The 24,137-nt window shown below is 49.1% G+C and overlaps 1 protein-coding gene and 1 long non-coding RNA gene across 3 annotated transcripts in view; one reads left to right on the forward strand and one right to left on the reverse strand.

Annotated features, from left to right (window-relative positions):
* The window catches only part of dop1b (DOP1 leucine zipper like protein B), a 176,303-nt gene extending 157,921 nt beyond the window's left edge, over positions 1–18,382 (reverse strand). For both annotated transcript variants that reach the window (XM_072513343.1, XM_072513341.1), the window contains exon 1: positions 17,314–18,382. The gene's annotated coding sequence lies outside the window, so the exon portion shown is untranslated. The remainder of the gene's footprint in view (positions 1–17,313) is intronic.
* Positions 18,383–18,690: 308 nt separating this feature from the next.
* Positions 18,691–22,731, forward strand: LOC140427739 (uncharacterized). The gene is made up of 2 exons (XR_011948596.1): positions 18,691–18,768; positions 20,381–22,731. It is a non-coding gene; the product is annotated as an uncharacterized lncRNA (long non-coding RNA).
* The last annotated feature ends 1,406 nt before the right edge of the window (positions 22,732–24,137 follow it).

Below are 24,137 nucleotides of genomic sequence, written 5' to 3' on the forward strand. Positions count from 1 at the left end.
TATTATTATTATTCCCATTGGCTCCAGTGAAGCTTTGTATCAATGTATTCACCGAAAGTGACACCATAAATCCTAGCGTGGGAAATAGAGTAAGAAGTAACACTGTAAAAAAGCTCAAGTCGCTTTAAATCTCCTGCGCCCGAGTATCACGTCTCCAAAACACAACATAAAAACGGATGACGAGGACTGCGAATGGATGCTGGCTAGCCACCCGGGAAGAAGAAATTTACCAAGAAAAGTAAGAAAAAAATCTTGAAAGATGAACCTTTCACCTGGCATGACACTTGTGACCGAGAACTAACGGGCTTAGACGGGCTTCGAAGAAACGATAATCTTCCTGCAGAACAGATTGCACAGCTTCCTGTGATAAATAAGAGGCTGAAGCTCGGGTTGTTGCCTTGCGTGCGAGGGAAGCAAGGTAGTTGCTGAAAACGCCATTGTGGAAAACCCACGCAGACACGGGGAGAACGTGCAGACTCCGCACAGACAGTGACCCAGCGGGGAATCGAACCTGGGACCCTGGCGCTGTGAAGCCACAGTGCTAGTCACTTGTGCTACCGTGCTACTCCAGTACATAATGTCTTGTGCCAGAACAAGTCAACAAAGAACAAAGAAATGTACAGCACAGGAACAGGCCCTTCGGCCCTCCAAGCCCGTGCCGACCATACTGCCCGACTAAACTACAATCTTCTACACTTCCTGGGTCCGTATCCTTCTATTCCCATCCTATTCATATATTTGTCAAGATGCCCCTTAAATGTCCCTATCGTCCCTGCTTCCACTACCTCCTCCGGTAGTGAGTCCCAGGCACCCACTACCCTCTGCGTAAAAAACTTGCCTCGTACATCTACTCTAAACTTTGCCCCTCTCACCTTAAACCTATGCCCCCTAGTAATTGACCCCTCTACCCTGGGGAAAAGCCTCTGACTATCCACTCTGTCTATGCCCCTCATAATTTTGTATACCTCTATCAGGTCGCCCCTCAACCTCCTTCGTTCCAGTGAGAACAAACCGAGTTTATTCAATCGCTCCTCATAGCTTATGCCCTCCATACCAGGCAACATTCTGGTAAATCTCTTCTGCACCCTCTCTAAAGCCTCCACATCCTTCTGGTAGTGTGGCGACCAGAATTGAACACTATACTCCAAGTGTGGCCTAACTAAGGTTCTATACAGCTGCAACATGACTTGCCAATTCTTATACTCAATGCCCCGGCCAATGAAGGCAAGCATGCCGTATGCCTTCTTGACTACCTTCTCCACCTGTGTTGCCCCTTTCAATGACCTGTGGACCAGTACTCCTAGATCTCTTTGACATAATAATAATCGTTTATTGTCATAAGTAGGCTTCAATTAAGTTACTGTAAAAAGCCCCTAGTCGCCACATTCCGGCACCTGTTTGGGGAGGCTGGTACGGGAATTGAACTCACACTGCTGGCCTTGTTCTGCATTACAAGTCAGCTGTTTAGCCTACTGTGCTAAACCAGCCCTTTTTTTTTTTTTTGGTCAGATCACTACAATAACGCTTTCATGCAAGTCAAAGAAGCTTTACTTAAATCTGAAGTTCTCACACACTTTGATCTTATGTTACCCTTCCAGTTAGGTTGTGATGCATCTGTAGGATACGGTGTAGGAGCGGTGGTCTCTCACATGATGCTTGGCTAGTTTAGCACAGTGGACGAAATAGCAGGCTTGTAAAGCAGAACAAGGCAGCAGCGCGGGTTCAATTCCCGTACCAGCCTCCCCGAACAGGCGCCGGAATGGGCCGACTAGGGGCTTTTCACAGTAACTTCATTTGAAGCCTACTTGTGATAAAATGCGATTTTCATTTCATTTCATCAGGTGAAAAAAGACCCATTGCTTTTGCCTATCGAACCTGGAGCAAAGCTGAAAGTAACTGTGCCCAAATTGAAAAAGAAACATTAGGGATCATTTTTGGAGTAAAGAAATGCCATCAATTCATGTACAGGAGATTCACATTGCTGACAGACCATCATCTATTAACTACCATTTTTGGTCCACACACGGGAATTCCGTCATTTGCCACAAGTAGAATGCAAAGCTTGGCATTGCTTTTGACTACACATACTTATACCATTCAGTACCAACAGTCAAGTCTAAATGCGGATGGACTTTTTTTTTTAGAAAATATTTTATTGAAGCATTTGTAGTTTAACACAACATTTCTTAAACAACCACGTGGGCCGACACGCAAAACACCTAAAAGAACAAAAAACAGAATACAACGTCCCCTAATACCCCCGTCCTATTCCTTAATTACCCGTATATCTAAGTTCCCTGTCCTTATCTAACATTGCCATGCCTCCTGTTTTCCTCCCCACCCCCCTTACTGTTGACATTCAGTTTTCCTTGAAGAAATCGATGAACGGCTGCCGTCTCCAGGCTAACCCGAGTTGATCCTCTCAAGACGAACTTGATTTTTTTTCAGGCTGAGAAACCCTTGCCATATCGCTGACCCGCACTCCTGATTTCGGGGGCTCCAAGTCCCTCCATCCCAGCAAAATCCATCTCCGGGCCACAGGGAGGAGAAGGCCAGGATATCGGCCTCCTCCCCCCCCCCCCCCCCCCCCGCCCCGCCTGGCTTGGCCCCCAGATCTTCCGATACCCCAAATATTGCCTGTTCTGGACTCGGAGTTACCCTCCCTTCCAGGACTTTGGACATAATGTCCGCGAATCCCTGCCAGAATCCCCTCAATTTCGGACATGCCGAAAACTTATGTACATGGTTCACCGGGCTCCCCCCACACCACCCAGTTCTGTCCTCCACCGCCTCAAAGAACCTGCTCATCCGGGCTGCCGCCATGTGGGCCCTGTGGACCACCTTGAACTGGATCAAGCTAAGTCTGGCACATGACGAGGATGAATTGATTCTCTTCAAGGCTTTTTCCCCCACAGTTCAATTTCTAACTCTTCTCCCAGCTCCTCTTCACCTCTCTGATAGGGGCCCCTGCCCACTCCATCAATTCCCTGTATATTTCCAAAACCTTCCCACCTCCAACCCGTTTTTGACATGACCTTGTCCTGTAGCCCCCTCAGGGAAAGGCGAGGAAAGCTTGGAACCTGCCTCCATACGAAGTCCCGCACCTGAAGGTACCGAAACCCTTTCCCACCCGGCAACTCAAGTCCTCCTCTAGTGCCTCCAAGGTCGGAAAGCTCTCCTGAATGAATAGGTCCCCAAATCTCTCAATCCCTGCCCGCTGCCATCTCTTAAAGCCCCCATCCAGCCCCCCCCCCCCCGGGACAAACCAGTGGTTGTCACAAATCGGTGACCATACTGACGCCCTCTCCAATCTCATGTGCTACCTCCACTGCCCTCACACCCTGAGGGCTACCACCACCACAGGGCTTGTAGAGTACAGAGCTGGTGAGAACGGCATTGGTGCCAATAGTAAAGCCTCCAAACTCTTACCCTTGCAGGATGCCACTTCCACTCGCTCCCAAACCGACCCCTCCCCCACTACCTGACCATCGATATGTTGGCTGCCCAGTAATAGTTAATAAAGCTCAGGAGGGCCATGCCCCATTCCAGGAGTGTCTTCTTTATTCTCGGGGGTTTTACCTGCCCACACAAAACCCAATATCGCCACGTTCATTTTCCTGAAAAAAGCCTTTGGGACAAAAATCGGAAGACATTGAAACAAGAGCAGTCTCGGAAGGACCGCCATCTTCACCGTCTGGACCCTCCCTGCCAGCGTCAGCGGGAGCATGTCCCATCTGCAGAAGTCCCTTTTCATTTGATCGACCGCTTTGCCCAGATTTAACTTATGAAGCGTCCCTCAATCCTTAGCCACTTGAATCCCCAGATAACTAAAACTCTTCTCAGCCACTTTAAAAGGTAACTCTTTCAATCTCCTTTCCTGCCCCCGTGCCTGGATCACGAACATCTCGCCCTTTCCCATATTTAACTTGTAGCCTGAAAATTGCCCAAATTTTCCTCGTATCCCCATGATTTCAGCCACCCCACCCCCCCCAACCAGGTCTGTGACAGAGCAGCAAGTCATCCGCATAGAAAGGCCCAGTGCTCCACCCGCCCACCCCCCCACCCCCACCCACCCCCCTCGCTATTCCCCGCCAGGCATTCGATGATCTAAGGGCCATTGCTAAGGGCTTATGGCCAGGACAAACGGTAATGGGGAGAGCGGGCATCCCTACCTTGTCCCCCTACGGAGACTATAGTAACGGATGGACTTTCAAGGTTACCACTGCCAGATAGTTCATCAGACTGTCCAAATGGGAATTCATCTAGTTTGAACAAGTAAATAACACACCAATCACTTTTTTTTTTAAAAACAATATTTTATTGAGGCATTTATATGATAAATTTTAACACAATGCACAACACCCCCCCTCCCCACAAAACCAGCCAACATGGCTTTACATAACCAACACCCCAACAAGAATTCCCCACCAACCCACCCCCACTTTGTCCGCCTCCCCTTTTTAACCCCCACCCCACTGACAACTTAACTTTTCCCAAAGAAGAGGATAAACGGCTGTCACTTCCGAGCAAACCCTTCCATCGAGTCCCTCAGGGCGAACTTAATTTTCTCAAGCCTGAGAAATCCAGCCATGTCACTCACCCACACCACCGACTTTGAGGGGTCCGAGTCCCTCCATTCTAGCAATCACTTTCAAACAAGTGAAGAAACACTGAGCGATCCAATATTCTCGGAAGTGATGGCTATGGTGTTTTGAGGGAAGACTTCAGAACTAGCACCTAATCTGAAACCCTACTACTCCAGGAGATTGGAGCTGTCAGTACAGTCCGGATGTCTTCTTTGGGGGCTCAGAGTTATTATTCTGCCACCATTGAGGAAATGGGTGTTAGAGAAGCTACATGAGAGCTATTGCAGAGCCATATGCACAGTTGCTTCACAGCTCCAGGGTCCCAGGTTCAATTCCAGGCTTAGGTCACTGTCTGCACGTTCTCCCCGTGTCTGCGTGGGTTTCCTCCGGGTGCTCCGGTTTCCTCCCACAGTCCAAAGATGTACAGATTAGGTGGATTGGCCATGATAAATTGCCCTCAGTGATTACGTGAGGTTGCTGGGTTACGGGAATAGAGTGGAGACGTGGGCTTAAGTAGGGTGCTCTTTTCAAGGGCCGGTGCAGACTCGATTGGCCGAATGGCCGCCTTCTGCACTGTAAATTCTATGATTCTATGTATGCATTAATGAAATAGCAAGAAGTTATTTCTGGTCGTATGGACTTGATGCGGAAATTGAAGAGAAAGCAAGAACATGTTCTTCCTATGCAAAGGTAAGAAACCTGCCACCCTTAGCACCGCTGCATCCATGGGAATGGCCTGATGAGGCTTGGCAACATGTGCATATGGATTTTGCAGGACCCTTCGAAGGACATATGTTCTTAGTAACTGGTGATGCTCACACCTAGTGGCCAGAGGCCGCTGCGATGAAATGTAACACATCGGAGAAGACGATTAAGCTGGGCGAAGCGTTTAGTAGTTTTGGATTCCCTGAACAACTGGTAAGTGACAACGGATCTCTCTTTGTCTCAAGAATTTGAACGTTTCTTACAAGAGAATGGTATTCAACATATTAAGTCTGCACCATTCCCTCCTGCTAACCGAAAGGACTAGCAGAAAGTTTCACCAAACTATGAAACATATCTTGAGAACAACCAGAGAACAAGGTTCGCTGATCAAATATCTTAACAAGTTCTGACTGGTGTATAGGAATACCACACATTCCACAACCAAGACCTCTCCTGCATTACTAATGACGAAAACGTTCCACGTTCAATCGGTCTAAACCACCGAAAATTAAAGAGATTGTACAACAGCAACAACAAATGGAATTGCAGGAAAACAAGGCAAAGCATAGTTTTTCCCACGAAGTACTGGTGTTTTGGCCAGGAATTACTCCACAGGGGAGAAATGGGTTCCTGCCACAATCCTGAAACAGACTGGATTGTCCCTTATACTGTCCAGACCAGATTTTTATTCAAGACATTTCCATTTTTACAACATACACACGCACAAAAAAAAAAATCAACTTTGTACAATTTTTATAAAAATATCCCACCAATCAGTCGCATATTTCCCTCTTGCATTCAAACCCCGCCCCCCAAAAAAACTTGCTGATGACTACCAATTCTTAAAGGAGTACATAAACACATCGAATAGAACCCCCCCTCTGACCCCCAAAGGGTTTACTTCCAGGTGCAAAAGCTCAGACAGGTCCCCCAACATAGTCATCGTTTTAGGCGGCTCACATGCCCACCACCCAAACAGATCCTTCATCCGGGCTATCAGAGGGGCAAAGACCAGGACATCAGTCTCCTTGCCCTCCTGCAGCTCATCCAATACCCCAAATAACACCACCCAAGGGCATGGCAACACCTTTACCCCCAAAATCTCCATCATAATTTCTGAAAAGGAAGCCCAGAACTCCACCAGCTTAGGGTGGGACCTGGGGGACGGGGGGACGGGGGGAAGAGACGGTGGCATAGTGGATAGCCCTGCTGCCTCACAGCATCAGGGACCCAGGTTCAATTCCAGCCTTGGTTACTGTCTGTGTGGAGTTTGAACATTTTCCCAGTGTCTGCATGGGTTTCCTCTGGTTCCTCCCACATTCCAAAGATCAGAGACTCAGAGAATTTACAGTGCAGAAGAGGCCATTCTGCCCATCGAGTCTGCACCGGCCCTTGGAAAGAGCACCCTACTCAAGCCCACGCCTCTACCCTATCCCCGTAACCCAGCAAGCCCACTTTTTTGGACATGAAGGGCAATTTATCCTGGCCAATCCACCTAGCGCGCGCATCTTTGGACTGTGGTAGGAAACCGGAGCACCCGGAGCAAACCCACGCAGACACCGGAAGAACGTGCAGACTCCGCACAAAGTGAACCAAGCCGGGAATCGAACCTGGGACCCTGGAGCTGTGAAGCAATCACGCTAACCACTGTGCTACCGTGCTGTGGTTAGGTGGATTGGCCATGCTGAACTGCCCCTTGTTGCCCAGGAATGTACAGGTTAGGTAAGATTACGGGGATAGGGGGCCTCTTTCTTTCAGAGAGTTGGTGCAAAGTCGATGGGCCGAATAGCCTCCCTCTGCACTGTAGAGATTCTATGACCAAAACATATGCGAGTGGCCCTCTTGAACAATGTTCGCATCTATCCCCCATCCCCAGAAAGAACCCACTCATGCTCGCCCTAGTCATGTACACTTTGTGCACCAGAATCTTCCAGGTTGTTGCATCACCACACAACTGAGGAAGCATGCATAGGATATCCGCTAGGATTTACCCTTAATTATCAATGTTACTGGTCTTGACTTTCAGACAATCCATTTATTAAATGTACAATTGCATTGAATGTTTTCATTATTTATTCAGGGGATGTGGGATTCGCTGACTCAGCCAGCATTTATTGCACAATCCTAATCACCCTCGAGACATCTTCTTGAACTGCTGCAGTTCATGTGGTGTAAGTACACCCATAATGCTATTTAGGGAGGAAGTTTCAGGATTTTGACCCAGCGACAGTGAAGGAACGGCGATATGTTTCCAAGTCAGGATGGTTGGTGGCTTAGAGGGGAACCTCGAAGCTGGTGGTGTTCCCATGAGTCTGCTGCCCCCGTCTTTCTAGGTGATAGCGGTTGAGAGTTTGGAAGGGTGTTGTTTAAGGACCCCGGGTGAGCCTCCTTCAGTGCATCTCGTAGATGGTACACACTGCTGCCACTGCACGTCGGTGCGTCAGTTCTTAAACTGAAGTGTAAAATTGAGATCACCTTTCTAATGACATTACTGAAGAGATTTTAAAAATGAGGTAATTTAATTAGCTTAACCTCGTTTATCTAATACTCACGTATTTACATTTTGAGCAGAACTTCACTGAATTCATTTACTCAATACAGGAAACATCCCAATTATCGGGGGGGGGGGGGGGGGGAACATTGGCATGTTGAAAGTGCTCCTGTACAACATTTTACTTATAATTAGTTCACAATCTAATTTCTTAGCAAGTAGTAACTAAACACAGAAATAACAGAACACAAAAATAGGCCAGCAGACAGAAAATCTACAAAGAGGGGAGGATACAGAGGGTTAAAAAAAAATGTGTGTATCTGGATTTAATTGCTGTACACTGTTGCCTCCAAGCTTGAAATTGTTAACCTTTTTTCGAATCTGCATTAATTGCAAAACATCCCAAAATTTAGTAACGCCATGTCAAAGGCAATTGAACAAAACATGGAACTAAACCCACCTGCTAATAAAATCAGTCAAATCAAATGCAGTGCTTCTGATTTTAAGTCAGTAACAAAGTTTAAAAGCTCTATTGGAGGCTTGCTTGGCATATCGACACTGTTTCTGAAATAGAGGTTTATTTACCTCAGCAGTTATATACAAAGGAAATCCTTATTACATCAGTCAACAGTAGCTTTTTAAAAAATATAACTTTAAAATGTACTTCTTCGAAATGTGACATTCAGTTCAAAGCATTACGCAATCTTCCTTTTCCAGTCATCATGCATATTTAAGACATGTGAAACTAACACAAAATGAATCTGTTCAGTACACGAGCTACTACTGTACTAGCTCTTACAGTGCTCCTCATGTCTCAGGAAACTTTGCAAGATGCCCAAAAACAATGGGCACCAAGTCAGAGGAGATACAAGAGATTATGGCAAGGCAAGGCAAGATCAAAAACATGGCTGATGGGAGCATTCCAAGTGGGAAAAGATGGAAGAGATTCAAAACAGGGGACAGCGGTTGAAATGGCAGGCACTAATGGAGGAACAGAGCAAGTAGCGAAGACAACTTGCTGGGACACTAGGCCAGGGAAGATGGTGGAAATCCTATGCGAGGAAGCCATTGAAGGAAGTGAAAGCAAAATGAAGATTTGCACTTAATCCACTGGGGCAAATCCAGTGAGGACAGATGGGAGCGAGAGATGTTGAAACTGATTGGTATAAAACATTTCACCGCCAATTATACTTCAGATTTTATCGTGAAAGGAACACAATTCACATTGCAATCAAAACTCAATAAAACACCAGAAATACAAGCTAAAGGTCTTCATGAAACAAGTTAGAATGTGCAATTAATATTTTTTAACTGGGTATAAATAAAACAGGGCTGACCACCAAACTTATGCCCATGACATTCATTCAGTACTGTTTACTATTGTAATACGGTGTGTGACAGGTGGTGTGTCGACTGTTTAAAGGTGCGTTTTCTCTGCAGCAGTAGCACTAATTTCATGCAGTTTTGATTTTTAGCGATGTTAGACTGGAGTTAATGCACAATAACAGCAGTCAGCATTGGGCCTGACACCAGAGTGAAGCAATGTAAAGCTGACTGCAGGAAGACGTTTCACGATTCAGGGTGTTACTTAACTCCTGATTTACATCACAAATTAGCTTATGCGCTCTTGGGAATTACACTGGTCATGCTCAATTCTGCATTAAACCATAACCTCTTTCAACAACATTAAGAGTGCATTTGTATTACAAATTCAAAGTCAACTGCCAAGACAAACAACAAATTGTATTTATATAGGACCTTTAAAGTATTTTACAGGAGCATTATTCAACCAAGTTTGACACCAGGTGACGTTAGGAGATATTAGGGGAGATTATCAAAAGCTTGGTCAAACAGGTAGGTTTTAAATAAGGTGGGAGGGGATGACAAGAGAGACAGAACAGCTTAGGGAGGGAACTTCAGAGCTTAGGGTTTGCCCACAGCCACCATTGGTGCAGGAATTAAAATCAGGAATTCTCGAGGGGAAAAAATTCAGCCCCTCGAACCTGCTCTGCCATTCAGTAGGATTATGGCGGATCTGACATTCCTCACGTCCACTTACCCACCCTTTCCCCGTAACCCTTGATTCCCTTACTGATCAAGGTGATGCAAATATTTGAAAACAAGGATGGGATTTTGTACCTACAAATGCAAGTAATGCTGGCTTCTTTACAAGTCACAGACATTTCAAATCATAAAAAGGATCATTTAAGTTACATTAGGAGTCGGGACTGTTCTCTTTAGATAAAAGGAGGCTATTAGGAGATAGAGGAACTCAAAATCATGAGGGGTCTGGACAGAGTAGACAGGAAGAGACCGATCCCACTCATTAAAGGATCAAGAACAAGAGGGCACAGATTTGAAGTGATTAACAAGAAGCAAAAGTGATACAGAAAAGATCTCTTCACACAGAGCATTTAGAGCCTGGAATGCACTTCCTGAGTGTGTGGAGGCAGGTTCAGTTGAAGCAATCAGAAATAAATTCGACTGTTATCGGAATAGGAAGAGTATGTGTTGTTATGGAGAGACGGCAGGAGAATGGCATCAAGTGAATGATTCATTCGGAGACCCAGTATGTGCATGAAGGGTCAATTGGCCACTGTAACAATTCTGTGATCCTGCACATATTGAAAATGCGTTCAAAAGTTTGAAACAAAAATTATTGTAATATAACCATAAACTGTTACCAAAGAAAAATGATGCAAACCAACTAAAATCAAGTGAAATAGATCTTAACTGAAATTTCCTCTCAGCTAAATTGCTCAAGGCGTACACAAAGTTTCCAAGCAAAGAGAGGAAACTAAATTTCCAATTAAAGTTGCCTGGATAACGTTGGGCATCAATCAGGTACAGAAGTCTGAAGACCCGCACATCCAGACAGAGGAATAGCTTCTTCCCCACAGCTACAAGACTCCTCAACGACTCCCCTCGGACTGATCTATTCCCTGTAAGAACACTATTCACAACGCCCTATGCTGCTCTTGCTCATGTATTTGCTTTGCTTGGCCCCTTGTTCCGCATTATAACCAATCACTGTTTGTCGATGTACCATTTGTCAAAGCTTTCTGTTGATTATTCTTTTTGTCTACTATGTACATACTGTGAAGTGATCACTCGAGAGACAGCATCTATCATATTTCAACATGATTTGCTACTGCCCCCTCCCAAGTGAAACAACAGAACTGAAATTCACTTCAGACAAATGTTTGGGAATAAAAGATGTTTCTAAATCCGGAAGAAAATGGGGCCAACTGTGTGTGCACGTGTGTGTGTGCGAGACTGTCTGTGTGACAGTGTGTGCTTGAGAGAGACTGTCTGAGTGACAGTGTGTGTGTGTGACACTGTGTGTGTGTGTGTGTGTGTGTGTGTGAGTGAGAGAGACTGTGTGACAGTGTGCGTGAGACTGTGTGACCGTGTGCATGTGTGTGTGAGACTGTGACAGTGTATGCGTGTGTGTGAGAGACTGTCTGTGTTACAGTGTGTGTGAGAGACTGTGTGACAGTGTGTGAGAGACTCTGTGACAGTGTGTGTGAGAGACTCTGGGCAGTGTGTGTGTGTGAGAAAGAGAGTGACTGTGTGACAGTGTGTGAGAGAGAGACTGTCTGTGTGGCAGTGTCTGCGAGAGAGACTGTCTGTGTGGCAGTGTGTGTATGAGAGACTGTCTGTGTGACAGTGTGTATGAGACTGTCTGTGTGACAGTGTGTATGAGAGACTGTGTGACAGTGTGTGTGTGTGTGTGTGTGAGAGAGAGAGAGACGGTCTGTGTGACGGTGCGTGAGAGAGAGACTGTCTGTGTGACAGTGCGTGAGAGAGAGACTGTCTGTGTGACAGTGCGTGAGAGAGACTGTCTGTGTGACAGTGCGTGAGAGAGACTGTCTGTGTGACAGTGCGTGAGAGAGACTGTCTGTGTGACAGTGCGTGAGAGAGACTGTCTGTGTGACAGTGCGTGAGAGAGACTGTCTGTGTGACAGTGCGTGAGAGAGACTGTCTGTGTGACAGTGCGTGAGAGAGACTGTCTGTGTGACAGTGCGTGAGAGAGACTGTCTGTGTGACAGTGCGTGAGAGAGACTGTCTGTGTGACAGTGCGTGAGAGAGACTGTCTGTGTGACAGTGCGTGAGAGAGACTGTCTGTGTGACAGTGCGTGAGAGAGACTGTCTGTGTGACAGTGCGTGAGAGAGACTGTCTGTGTGACAGTGCGTGAGAGAGACTGTCTGTGTGACAGTGCGTGAGAGAGACTGTCTGTGTGACAGTGCGTGAGAGAGACTGTCTGTGTGACAGTGCGTGAGAGAGACTGTCTGTGTGACAGTGCGTGAGAGAGACTGTCTGTGTGACAGTGCGTGAGAGAGACTGTCTGTGTGACAGTGCGTGAGAGAGACTGTCTGTGTGACAGTGCGTGAGAGAGACTGTCTGTGTGACAGTGCGTGAGAGAGACTGTCTGTGTGACAGTGCGTGAGAGAGACTGTCTGTGTGACAGTGCGTGAGAGAGACTGTCTGTGTGACAGTGCGTGAGAGAGACTGTCTGTGTGACAGTGCGTGAGAGAGACTGTCTGTGTGACAGTGCGTGAGAGAGACTGTCTGTGTGACAGTGCGTGAGAGAGACTGTCTGTGTGACAGTGCGTATGAGAGACTGTCTGTGTGACAGTGCGTATGAGAGACTGTCTGTGTGACAGTGCGTATGAGAGACTGTCTGTGTGACAGTGCGTATGAGAGACTGTCTGTGTGACAGTGCGTATGAGAGACTGTCTGTGTGACAGTGCGTATGAGAGACTGTCTGTGTTACAGTGTGTGTATGAGAGACTCTGTGTGACTGTGTGTGTGTATGAGAGACTCTGTGTGACTGTGTGTGTGTATGAGAGACTGTCTGTGTGACAGTGCGTGAGAGACTGTCTGTGTGACAGTGCGTGAGAGACTGTCTGTGTGAGTGCGTGAGAGACTGTCTGTGTGAGTGCGTGAGAGACTGTCTGTGTGACAGTGCGTGAGAGACTGTCTGTGTGACAGTGCGTGAGAGACTGTCTGTGTGACAGTGCGTGAGAGACTTTCTGTGTGACAGTGCGTGAGAGACTGTCTGTGTGACAGTGCGTGAGAGACTGTCTGTGTGACAGTGCGTGAGAGACTGTCTGTGTGACAGTGCGTGAGAGACTGTCTGTGTGACAGTGCGTGAGAGACTGTCTGTGTGACAGTGCGTGAGAGACTGTCTGTGTGACAGTGCGTGAGAGACTGTCTGTGTGACAGTGCGTGAGAGACTGTCTGTGTGACAGTGCGTGAGAGACTGTCTGTGTGACAGTGCGTGAGAGACTGTCTGTGTGACAGTGCGTGAGAGACTGTCTGTGTGACAGTGCGTGAGAGACTGTCTGTGTGACAGTGCGTGAGAGACTGTCTGTGTGACAGTGCGTGAGAGACTGTCTGTGTGACAGTGCGTGAGAGACTGTCTGTGTGACAGTGCGTGAGAGACTGTCTGTGTGACAGTGCGTGAGAGACTGTCTGTGTGACAGTGCGTGAGAGACTGTCTGTGTGACAGTGCGTGAGAGACTGTCTGTGTGACAGTGTGTGAGAGAGAGACTGTCTGTGTGGCAGTGTGTCTGTGAGAGAGACTGTGTGACAGTGTGTCTGTGAGAGAGTGACAGTGTGTGTGTAAGAGACTGTGAGACAGTGTGTGTGTGTGAGACCGTGTGACAGTGAGACTGTTTGCATGAGTGTGTGTGAGAGACTGTCTGTGTGACAGTGTGTGTGACGGTCTGTGTGACACGGAGAGACTGTGTGTGAGAGACTGAGTGTGCGAGAGTGTTAGAGAGACTGTCTGTGTGACTTGTGTGAGACTGTGACTGTGTGAGACTGTCTGTGACTGTGTGAGACTGTCTGTGACTGTGTGAGACTGTCTGTGACTGTGTGAGACTGTCTGTGACTGTGTGAGACTGTCTGTGACTGTGTGAGACTGTCTGTGACTGTGTGAGACTGTCTGTGACTGTGTGAGACTGTCTGTGACTGTGTGAGACTGTCTGTGACTGTGTGAGACTGTCTGTGACTGTGTGAGACTGTCTGTGACTGTGTGAGACTGTCTGTGCCTGTGTGAGACTGTCTGTGCCTGTGTGAGACTGTCTGTGACTGTGTGAGACTGTCTGTGACTGTGTGAGACTGTCTGTGACTGTGTGAGACTGTCTGTGACTGTGTGAGACTGTCTGTGACTGTGTGAGACTGTCTGTGACTGTGTGAGACTGTCTGTGACTGTGTGAGACTGTCTGTGACTGTGTGAGACTGTCTGTGACTGTGTGAGACTGTCTGTGACTGTGTGAGACTGTCTGTGACTGTGTGAGACTGTCTGTGACTGTGTGAGACTGTCTGTGACTGTGTGAGACTGTCTGTGACTGTGTGAGACTGTCTGTGACTGTGTGAGACTGTCTGTGACTGTGTGAGACTGTCTGTGACTGTGTGAGACTGTCTGTGACTGTGAGACTGTGTGAGACTGTCTGTGACTGTGTGAGACTCTCTGTGACTGTGTGAGACTGTCTGTGACTGTGTGAGACAGTCTGTGACTGTGAGAGACAGTCTGTGACTGTGAGAGACAGTCTGTGACTGTGAGAGACAGTCTGTGACTGTGTGAGACAGTCTGTGACTGTGTGAGACAGTCTGTGACTGTGTGAGACAGTCTGTGACTGTGTGAGACAGTCTGTGACTGTGTGAGACAGTCTGTGACTGTGTGAGACAGTCTGTGACTGTGTGAGACAGTCTGTGACTGTGTGAGACAGTCTGTGACTGTGTGAGACAGTCTGTGACTGTGTGAGACAGTCTGTGACTGTGTGAGACAGTCTGTGACTGTGTGAGACAGTCTCTGTGACTGTGTGAGACAGTCTCTGTGACTGTGTGAGACAGTCTCTGTGACTGCCTGTGTGAGAGAGATTGTCTGTGTGACAGTGTGCGTGAGACTGTGTGACCGTGTGCATGTGTGTGTGAGACTGTGACAGTGTATGCGTGTGTGTGAGAGACTGTCTGTGTTACAGTGTGTGTGAGAGACTGTGTGACAGTGTGTGAGAGACTCTGTGACAGTGTGTGTGAGAGACTCTGGGCAGTGTGTGTGTGAGAAAGAGAGTGACTGTGTGACAGTGTGTGAGAGAGAGACTGTCTGTGTGGCAGTGTCTGCGAGAGAGACTGTCTGTGTGGCAGTGTGTGTATGAGAGACTGTCTGTGTGACAGTGTGTATGAGACTGTCTGTGTGACAGTGTGTATGAGAGACTGTGTGACAGTGTGTGTGTGTGTGTGTGTGAGAGAGAGAGAGAGACGGTCTGTGTGACGGTGCGTGAGAGAGAGACTGTCTGTGTGACAGTGCGTGAGAGAGAGACTGTCTGTGTGACAGTGCGTGAGAGAGAGACTGTCTGTGTGACAGTGCGTGAGAGAGACTGTCTGTGTGACAGTGCGTGAGAGAGACTGTCTGTGTGACAGTGCGTGAGAGAGACTGTCTGTGTGACAGTGCGTGAGAGAGACTGTCTGTGTGACAGTGCGTGAGAGAGACTGTCTGTGTGACAGTGCGTGAGAGAGACTGTCTGTGTGACAGTGCGTGAGAGAGACTGTCTGTGTGACAGTGCGTGAGAGAGACTGTCTGTGTGACAGTGCGTGAGAGAGACTGTCTGTGTGACAGTGCGTGAGAGAGACTGTCTGTGTGACAGTGCGTGAGAGAGACTGTCTGTGTGACAGTGCGTGAGAGAGACTGTCTGTGTGACAGTGCGTGAGAGAGACTGTCTGTGTGACAGTGCGTGAGAGAGACTGTCTGTGTGACAGTGCGTGAGAGAGACTGTCTGTGTGACAGTGCGTGAGAGAGACTGTCTGTGTGACAGTGCGTGAGAGAGACTGTCTGTGTGACAGTGCGTGAGAGAGACTGTCTGTGTGACAGTGCGTGAGAGAGACTGTCTGTGTGACAGTGCGTGAGAGAGACTGTCTGTGTGACAGTGCGTGAGAGAGACTGTCTGTGTGACAGTGCGTGAGAGAGACTGTCTGTGTGACAGTGCGTGAGAGAGACTGTCTGTGTGACAGTGCGTGAGAGAGACTGTCTGTGTGACAGTGTGTGTGACGGTCTGTGTGACACGGAGAGACTGTGTGTGAGAGACTGAGTGTGCGAGAGTGTTAGAGAGACTGTCTGTGTGACTTGTGTGAGACTGTCTGTGACTGTGTGACTGTCTGTGACTGTGTGAGACTGTCTGTGACTGTGTGAGACTGTCTGTGACTGTGTGAGACTGTCTGTGACTGTGTGAGACTGTCTGTGACTGTGTGAGACTGTCTGTGACTGTGTGAGACTGTCTGTGACTGTGTGAGACTGTCTGTGACTGTGTGAGACTGTCTGTGACTGTGTGAGACTGTCTGTGCATGTGTGAGACTGTCTGTGCATGTGTGAGACTGTCTGTGACTGTGTGAGACTGTCTGTGACTGTGTGAGACTGTCTGTGACTGTGTGAGACTGTCTGTGACTGTGTGAGACTGTCTGTGACTGTGTGAGACTGTCTGTGACTGTGTGAGACTGTCTGTGACTGTGTGAGACTGTCTGTGACTGTGTGAGACTGTCTGTGACTGTGTGAGACTGTCTGTGACTGTGTGAGACTGTCTGTGACTGTGTGAGACTGTCTGTGACTGTGTGAGACTGTCTGTGACTGTGTGAGACTGTCTGTGACTGTGTGAGACTGTCTGTGACTGTGTGAGACAGTCTGTGACTGTGTGAGACAGTCTGTGACTGTGAGAGACAGTCTGTGACTGTGTGAGACAGTCTGTGACTGTGTGAGACAGTCTGTGACTGTGTGAGACAGTCTGTGACTGTGTGAGACAGTCTGTGACTGTGTGAGACAGTCTGTGACTGTGTGAGACAGTCTGTGACTGTGTGAGACAGTCTGTGACTGTGTGAGACAGTCTCTGTGACTGTGTGAGACAGTCTCTGTGACTGTGTGAGACAGTCTCTGTGACTGCCTGTGTGAGAGAGATTGTCTGTGTGACAGTGTGTGTGTATGAGACTGTCTGTGAGACAGTGTGTGTGTATGAGACGGTCTGTGTGACAGTGTGTGTGTATGAGATGGTCTGTGTGACAGTGTGTGTGTATGAGACTGTCTGTGTGAGTGTGTGTGTATGAGACTGTCTGTGTGAGTTTGTATGAGACTGTCTGTGTGAGTGTGTATGAGACTGTCTGTGTGAGTGTGTATGAGACTGTGTGAGTGTGTGTGTATGAGACTGTCTGTGTGACAGTGTGTGTGTATGTGAGTGTGACAGTGTGTGTGTATGAGACTGTCTGTGTGACAGTGTGTGAGAGAGACAGTGTGTGAGACAGTGTGAGTGAGAGAGAGAGAGAATGTGTGACTGTGTGAGGCTAGGGGGGGCATAAAGCCAGACGTTATTACAATATCGCCTTTGAACAGAGGGCCAGCTAAACCTGAAAAAAAAAACGACTGTTCGACCCCTCACGTCCAGAGCCCGACAGAAACACAGGAAAAGGAATTGGGGGCAGGGGGGGGGGACCGAGGGGAAAGACGCGCAGGGAGGGAAACACACACACAATGGACTCACCAGCCAGCCTGCCAAACACAGCAGCAAGAGCGGGGAGAGAGAGACCCTGTGAGTCCGGCCTTGCTGGAGAGACCCTGTGAGTCCGGCCTTGCTGGAGAGACCCTGTCAGTCCGGCCTTGCTGGAGAGACCCTGTGAGTCCGGCCTTGCTGGAGAGACCCTGTCAGTCCGGCCTTGCTGGAGAGACCCTGTGAGTCCGGCCTTGCTGGAGAGACCCTGTCAGTCCGGCCTTGCTGGAGACACCCTGTCAGTCCGGCCTTGCTGGAGAGACCCTGTGAGTCCGGCCTTGCTGGAGAGACCCTGTCAGTCCGGCCTTGCTGGAGAGACCCTGTGAGTCCGGCCTTGCTGGAGACACCCTGTCAGTCCGGCCTTGCTGGAGACACCCTGTGAGTCCGGCCTTGCTGGAGAGACCCTGTGAGTCCGGCCTTGCTGGAGACACCCTGTCAGTCCGGCCTTGCTGGAGACACCCTGTCAGTCCGGCCTTGCTGGAGACACCCTGTGAGTCCGGCCTTGCTGGAGAGACCCTGTCAGTCCGGCCTTGCTGGAGAGACCCTGTGAGTCCGGCCTTGCTGGAGACACCCTGTCAGTCCGGCCTTGCTGGAGAGACCCTGTGAGTCCGGCCTTGCTGGAGAGACCCTGTCAGCCCGGCCTTGCTGGAGAGACCCTGTCAGTCCGGCCTTGCTGGAGAGACCCTGTGAGTCCGGCCTTGCTGGAGAGACCCTGTCAGCCCGGCCTTGCTGGAGAGACCCTGTGAGTCCGGCCTTGCTGGAGAGACCCTGTGAGTCCGGCCTTGCTGGAGAGACCCTGTCAGCCCGGCCTTGCTGGAGAGACCCTGTCAGCCCGGCCTTGCTCCGGGAGGACCCTCAGTGGAGAGAGGACTGCGGGCGCCGGCTGGAGTTCAGCCCCACTGCAGCTCCGACAGAAAGCGCTGACATTCCCGGCTGGAACCTCGCAGCATTCCCAGAGCTGAACAAGAGAGGTGCTGGTCCGCGGGAGGCGCCCTAATACCAGGCAGCCCGTCAGCTTCACAACCCGCACCGCCGGCAAAGCGGCTCCCGGCTGTCCGCCAGACCACTCCCTTCCCTCACCTGGGGAGCACGCCCCTCCCCCTGCCGCGCGCGCCCCGCCCCCTGCCCCTCCCACCAGCCGCGCGCGCCCCGCCCACTGCCCCGCCCGCCCCGCCCACTGCCCCGCCCCCTGTCGCGCGCGCCCCGCCCACTGCCCCGCCCGCCCACTCGCCCGCCCCTCCCCACTGCCGCGCGGGCCCCGCCTCCTGCCGCGCGGGCCCCACCCCCTGTCGCGCGCGCCCCGCCCACTGCCCCGCCCGCCCCGCCCCCTGCCGCGCGCGCCCCGCCGCCTGCCGCGCGCGCCCCGCCCACTGCCCCGCCCGCCCCTCCCCCTGCCGCGCGCAGGCCGATCTTCAATGGCGGTATATTCCCAGGGAAAGGCCTGCAAAGGTAGATCGATCCTATCGTTTAAAATAATCCCTAATCTCTGTGCTGCTCCTCTGCGCTCATGGGTCTTACCCCCCCCCCCCTGGTCATGCCTGAGGAGTGAACATTCACCCCCCCCCCCCCGCCCCCTGGTCATGCCTGAGGAGTGAACATTCACCCCCCCCCCCCTGGTCATGCCTGAGGAGTGAACATTCACCCCCCCCCCCCCTGGTCATGCCTGAGGAGTGAACATTCACCCCCCCCCCCCCTGGTCATGCCTGAGGAGTGAACATTCCCCCCCCCCCCTGGTCATGCCTGAGGAGTGAACACCCCCCCCCCCCCCCCCTGGTCATGCCTGAGGAGTGAACATTCACCCCCCCCCCCCCCCGTCATGCCTGAGGAGTGAACATTCACCCCCCCCCCCCTCCCCCTGGTCATGCCTGAGGAGTGAACATTCCCCCCCCCCCCCCCGGTCATGCCTGAGGAGTGAACATTCCCCCCCCCCCCCCCCTGGTCATGCCTGAGGAGTGAACATTCACCCCCCCCCCCCCTGGTCATGCCTGAGGAGTGAACATTCCCCCCCCCCCCCCTGGTCATGCCTGAGGAGTGAACATTCCCCCCCCCCCCTGGTCATGCCTGAGGAGTGAACATTCCCCCCCCCCCCCCGGTCATGCCTGAGGAGTGAACATTCACCCCCCCCCCTGGTCATGCCTGAGGAGTGAACATTCACCCCCCCCTCCCCCTGGTCATGCCTGAGGAATGAACATTCCCCCCCCGGTCATGCCTGAGGAGTGAACATTCACCCACCCCCCCGGTCATGCCTGAGGAATGAACATCCCCCCCCTCCCCTCCCCCTGGTCATGTCTGGGGAGTGAACATTCCCCCCCCCCCTCTGGTCATGCCTGGGGAGTGAACATTCACCCCCCCCTCCCTCCCCCTGGTCATGCCTGAGGAGTGAACATTCACCCCCCCCTCCCCCTGGTCATGCCTGAGGAGTGAACATTCACCCCCCCTGCCTCCCCCTGGTCATGCCTGAGGAATGAACATCCCCCCCCCTCCCCTCCCCCTGGTCATGTCTGGGGAGTGAACATTCCCCCCCTGGTCATGCCTGGGGAGTGAACATTCCCCCCCCCCCCTCCTCCTGGTCATGCCTGGGGAGTGAACATCCCCACCCCCCTCCCCCTGGTCATGCCTGAGGAGTGAACATCCCCCCCTCCTTCCCCCTGGTCATGTCTGGGGAATGATCATTCCCCCCCTCCCTCCCCCTGGTCATGTCTGGGGAGTGGACATTCCCCCCCTCCCCCTGGTCATGTCTGGGGAATGAACATTCTCCCCCCCCCCCCCATACACACACAGCCCCTCCATTTACAATTGAAGAATTGCAGAAGTTTGGAGAAAGGACGGGGCAGTGGGACTTTTGGGACCAGCTCACAAAAGAGAGGTCACAGACCGAATGGGCTCAGTGACCTCCCCCTGTACCGGGTTATTCTATGATTGCTTGACTGACTGCTAACCTGCAGCATTTTCTAATTGAGTTTCGATATTTCAGCATTTCAGGGGATTTATTGGCGTTAATCTTTCACTTTGCTGCTTATCTACCCCGAGTTATGTTTTCTGACCCTGCTTTATCTTCCAGATAAAAGTTCCTTTGAATCCATGGCACATTTCCACCTTCTACCCTGCCTCGGACTATTTTCCACTCAAACTGTAGTGTTCCAGGAGACACGAAGAGGAAGATTTTAAACCCGTGGCGTACAACACAAATGTCCCAGGCGGGGACTAACGGGACTTCGGGTCGAGGACGGTATTGGTAACGAGTCCCAGCTGGGCGGGTCTCCATTTATTATCATGGGATCCTGTCCTCCACGAGCCTCATAAGGGTCATCATATTCACAAACCCTAAAAGTTCAGAACCTCCCCCTCGCATGACAACGTGGCCTCCTTTGCCTCTTTGCGCACGCCCTTGAATCCACCGTCAGTGAAACCAGATGGGAAGGTGGTGGTGAAGCGAATAGAGATTGTCGCTTCCTAGCCAAGCGTCACAGGACCACTGGTGCTCTTTCTCGACGTTGACTGTGAGCCAGTCACCTCAGTCCCCATTTCTGAGCCCGAGTCTTTGTCCCCTTGGGAGATGACTCTTGGGTTTAACATGGATTGAGTCGCCTGCCTGGCGGTAGGTTCAAATGACCCAAGACCGCAAGAAACTTCAGAGAGTCGTGAACACAGCCCAATCCATCACACGAAGCTGCCTCCCATCCATCAACTCCATCGACACCTCCCACTGCCTGGGTAAAGTGGGCAGCATAATCAAAGACCCCTACCACCCGGCTTACTCACTCTTCCAACTTCTTCCATCGGGCAAGAGATACAAAAGTCTGAGAACACGCACAAACAGATTCAAAAACAGTTTCTTCCCAGCTGTTACCAGACTCCAAAACGACCCTCTTATGGACTGACCTGATTAATACCACACTCCCGTATGCTTCACCCGATGCCGGTGTCTATGTATTTGCATTGTGTACCTTGTGTTGCCCTATTGTGTATTTTCCTTTTATTTTCATGTACTTAATGATCTGTTTGAGCTGCTCGCAGAAAAATACTTTTCACTGTACCTCGGTACACGTGACAATAAACAAATCCATTGAGGGTGTTATTGGCGAGGCGTTTTCAGAACCCCAAAATGTATCATGGAGTTCAACCAACCTCTCCCTTTAATGGATTTGTTGCTTTTCCCAGCACACGGCTTTTTCCCTAGGTGTGGGATTACAATTATGGAGACGTGGGTTTTTAAACACAAAACACTGTTTATTCCATGAACTCAACGGAACATCTTAAATAAACATTAGATCTCTTAACACCCCTTACTTCAAAAATAACTCAGAAAATATTGCAACAGTAAATAATTCCTTAAAATGTTCCTTCAAACTTCCAAAAGGCTTCAAACCTTCAAAACAGTAACACACCAGTCACAGTTAATATATATTTTCTCTTTTATGGCAGAGATATATATGCTTGGTTGTCTTCAGCTCCAGCACCTTGCTTTCTTCCTGCAGCTCTCTGGAAACACACACACACACACCCAAGTTGCTTTTTCAAACTGGCTTTCTCCCTTCAAGCAACTCACAGCAAACCAGAACTTCTCAAGCTGCTGTCTCAACTGGCTTTCTCCTTTTAATCAGCTCACAGCAAAACAGCCAGGCACTTTTAAAACTGAAACTTCAAAATGGCTGAACTAACCTCAGCTCCACCCACTCTCTGCCATCACTGTTTTCTTAAAGGTACATTGCTTAAACATCCATGTATTAAAGGTACTCTCGCATGACACCTCCCCCCAAGAAAAATAAATAAACCATCAACTTCAAGATGGTTTCATTTTTCACTTTTGCACCATCCACGAAGAAATGCGCACAGTAAATATACATTTTCATTTAAAGAAAACAACACACTCAAACAGGTATAATAATATATAGTCCATTTTTCTTTGTTCTGCTTCCTCCAACCGAAAACCTTCTCGACTGACAGTCTCTTTGAACAAAGTCTCTGCACAATCCATCCATTCCTCTACTCCTCGGCATTTCTCTTCAGAATCAGATAATTTAGTTCAATCTGACCACAGAGTCCCTTGCAATTCCCCAATACAGGAGCATTGGTGATCACAGCTTTCAGGCAGTCAAATGCCTGTTGAAAGTCCGCTGTCCATTGAAATTTTTTATGTTTCTTCAGCAATTCCATCAGTGGAGTAATCACACCACAAATCTTTTGCACAACTGTTCGATCAAATTCATTCATGCTAGGAGATCGCATTATTTCCCTTCGTCTTGAGGGTATCGGAAACTCTGCAAGGAAAGTAATTCGGGCTTCTCCAAATTCACTTTCGGCTAGGTTCATCACCAAACCCGCCTCCTGAAGTCGATCGAAGAACTCCATACGATGTTTAAATGTTCTTTCCATGTCTGGAAGTTGGAAATAAAAGCAGATTGTCCCACTTTCTCCATGCAATCCTTCAAACGTGGGATAGGATAAGAGTCCGTTCTTGTAACTGCATTCACCTTTCTGAAGTCCACACACAACCGTTGGGTACCGTCTGGTTTAGGTACCATCACTATGGGTGAGCTCCATTGGCTGCAACCCATGTCAATTATGCCATTCTTCAACATACTCTCAATCTCTCTGTTAACCTGTGCCAATTTTAAAGGATTAAGTCTATATGGATGTTGTTTGATAGGAACAACATTTCCCACATCTACATCATGTATAGCCATTTTAGTGCTTCCCAATTTATCTCTACAAACTTGCCCATGTGATATCAATAACTTTTTCAGGTCAGTTTGTTTTTCCTCTGGAAGGTAACTTAACAATTCATCCCAATTTTTAAGAACATCCTCATTTTCCAATTTAATTTGAGGTATGTCAAATTCACAGTCATCTGGATTTGGTTCGCCACTTTGAGTTAGAATCATTAAAACCTCCTTTTTCTCCCTCGTTCCCTTTCAAAATACCTTTTAAGCATATTCACATGACACACTCGGTGAGTCTTCCTTCTATCTGGTGTTTTTACCACATAATTCACTTCACTTAATTTCCTTTCAATCTGATACGGTCCACAAAACCTAGCTTTTAAAGGCTCACCTACCACTGGTAACAATACTAAAACTTTATCCCCACTGGCAAAACTACGAACTTTGGATTTCTTGTCCGCTACCCGTTTCATCACATTTTGTGCAACTTTCAAACATTGTCTTTAATGTCGAATGCCACCTTTCTAACGCTCCCTGCAATTCTGGATGGTATGCAGTTGATTTAAATTGTTTTATTCCTAAACTATCCATAACTTCTTTGAATAACTGTGAAGTAAAATTTGATCCTTGATCCGATTGAATTTCTGTGGGTAGTCCATATCTAGTAAAGAATTTAAGTAACTCCTCCACAATCCTTTTAGCTGTAATATTACATACTGGAATGGCCTCTGAAACCTAGTAGACACATCCATTACAGTCAAAAGATATAGATTCCCACTTTTTGTTTTAGGAAGCGGTCCTACACAATCGATTAGGACCCTTGTAAAAGGTTCCCCAAATGCTGGAATGAGTATTAGGGGCGCTGGTTTTATCACTGCTTGAGGTTTCCCTATCACTTGACATGTGTGTCATGATTGACAACATTTAACGACATCTTTATGTATTCCAGGATTCCAGGCCAATAAAAATGTTTCTGGATTTTAGCTCGAGTTTTCCTTATTCCTAAATGACCTCCCACTGGTACCTCATGTGCAACTCGCAACACCTCCTTTCTATACCCTACCGGCAATACTACTTGATGAACTTCTACCCACTTTTCATCCGCCTGCATATGTATAGGTCTCCATTTTCTCATCAAGACATAATTTTTACGGT

The sequence above is a fragment of the Scyliorhinus torazame genome, chromosome 8, assembly GCF_047496885.1.
Source record: "Scyliorhinus torazame isolate Kashiwa2021f chromosome 8, sScyTor2.1, whole genome shotgun sequence".
Lineage (NCBI taxonomy): Eukaryota > Metazoa > Chordata > Chondrichthyes > Carcharhiniformes > Scyliorhinidae > Scyliorhinus > Scyliorhinus torazame.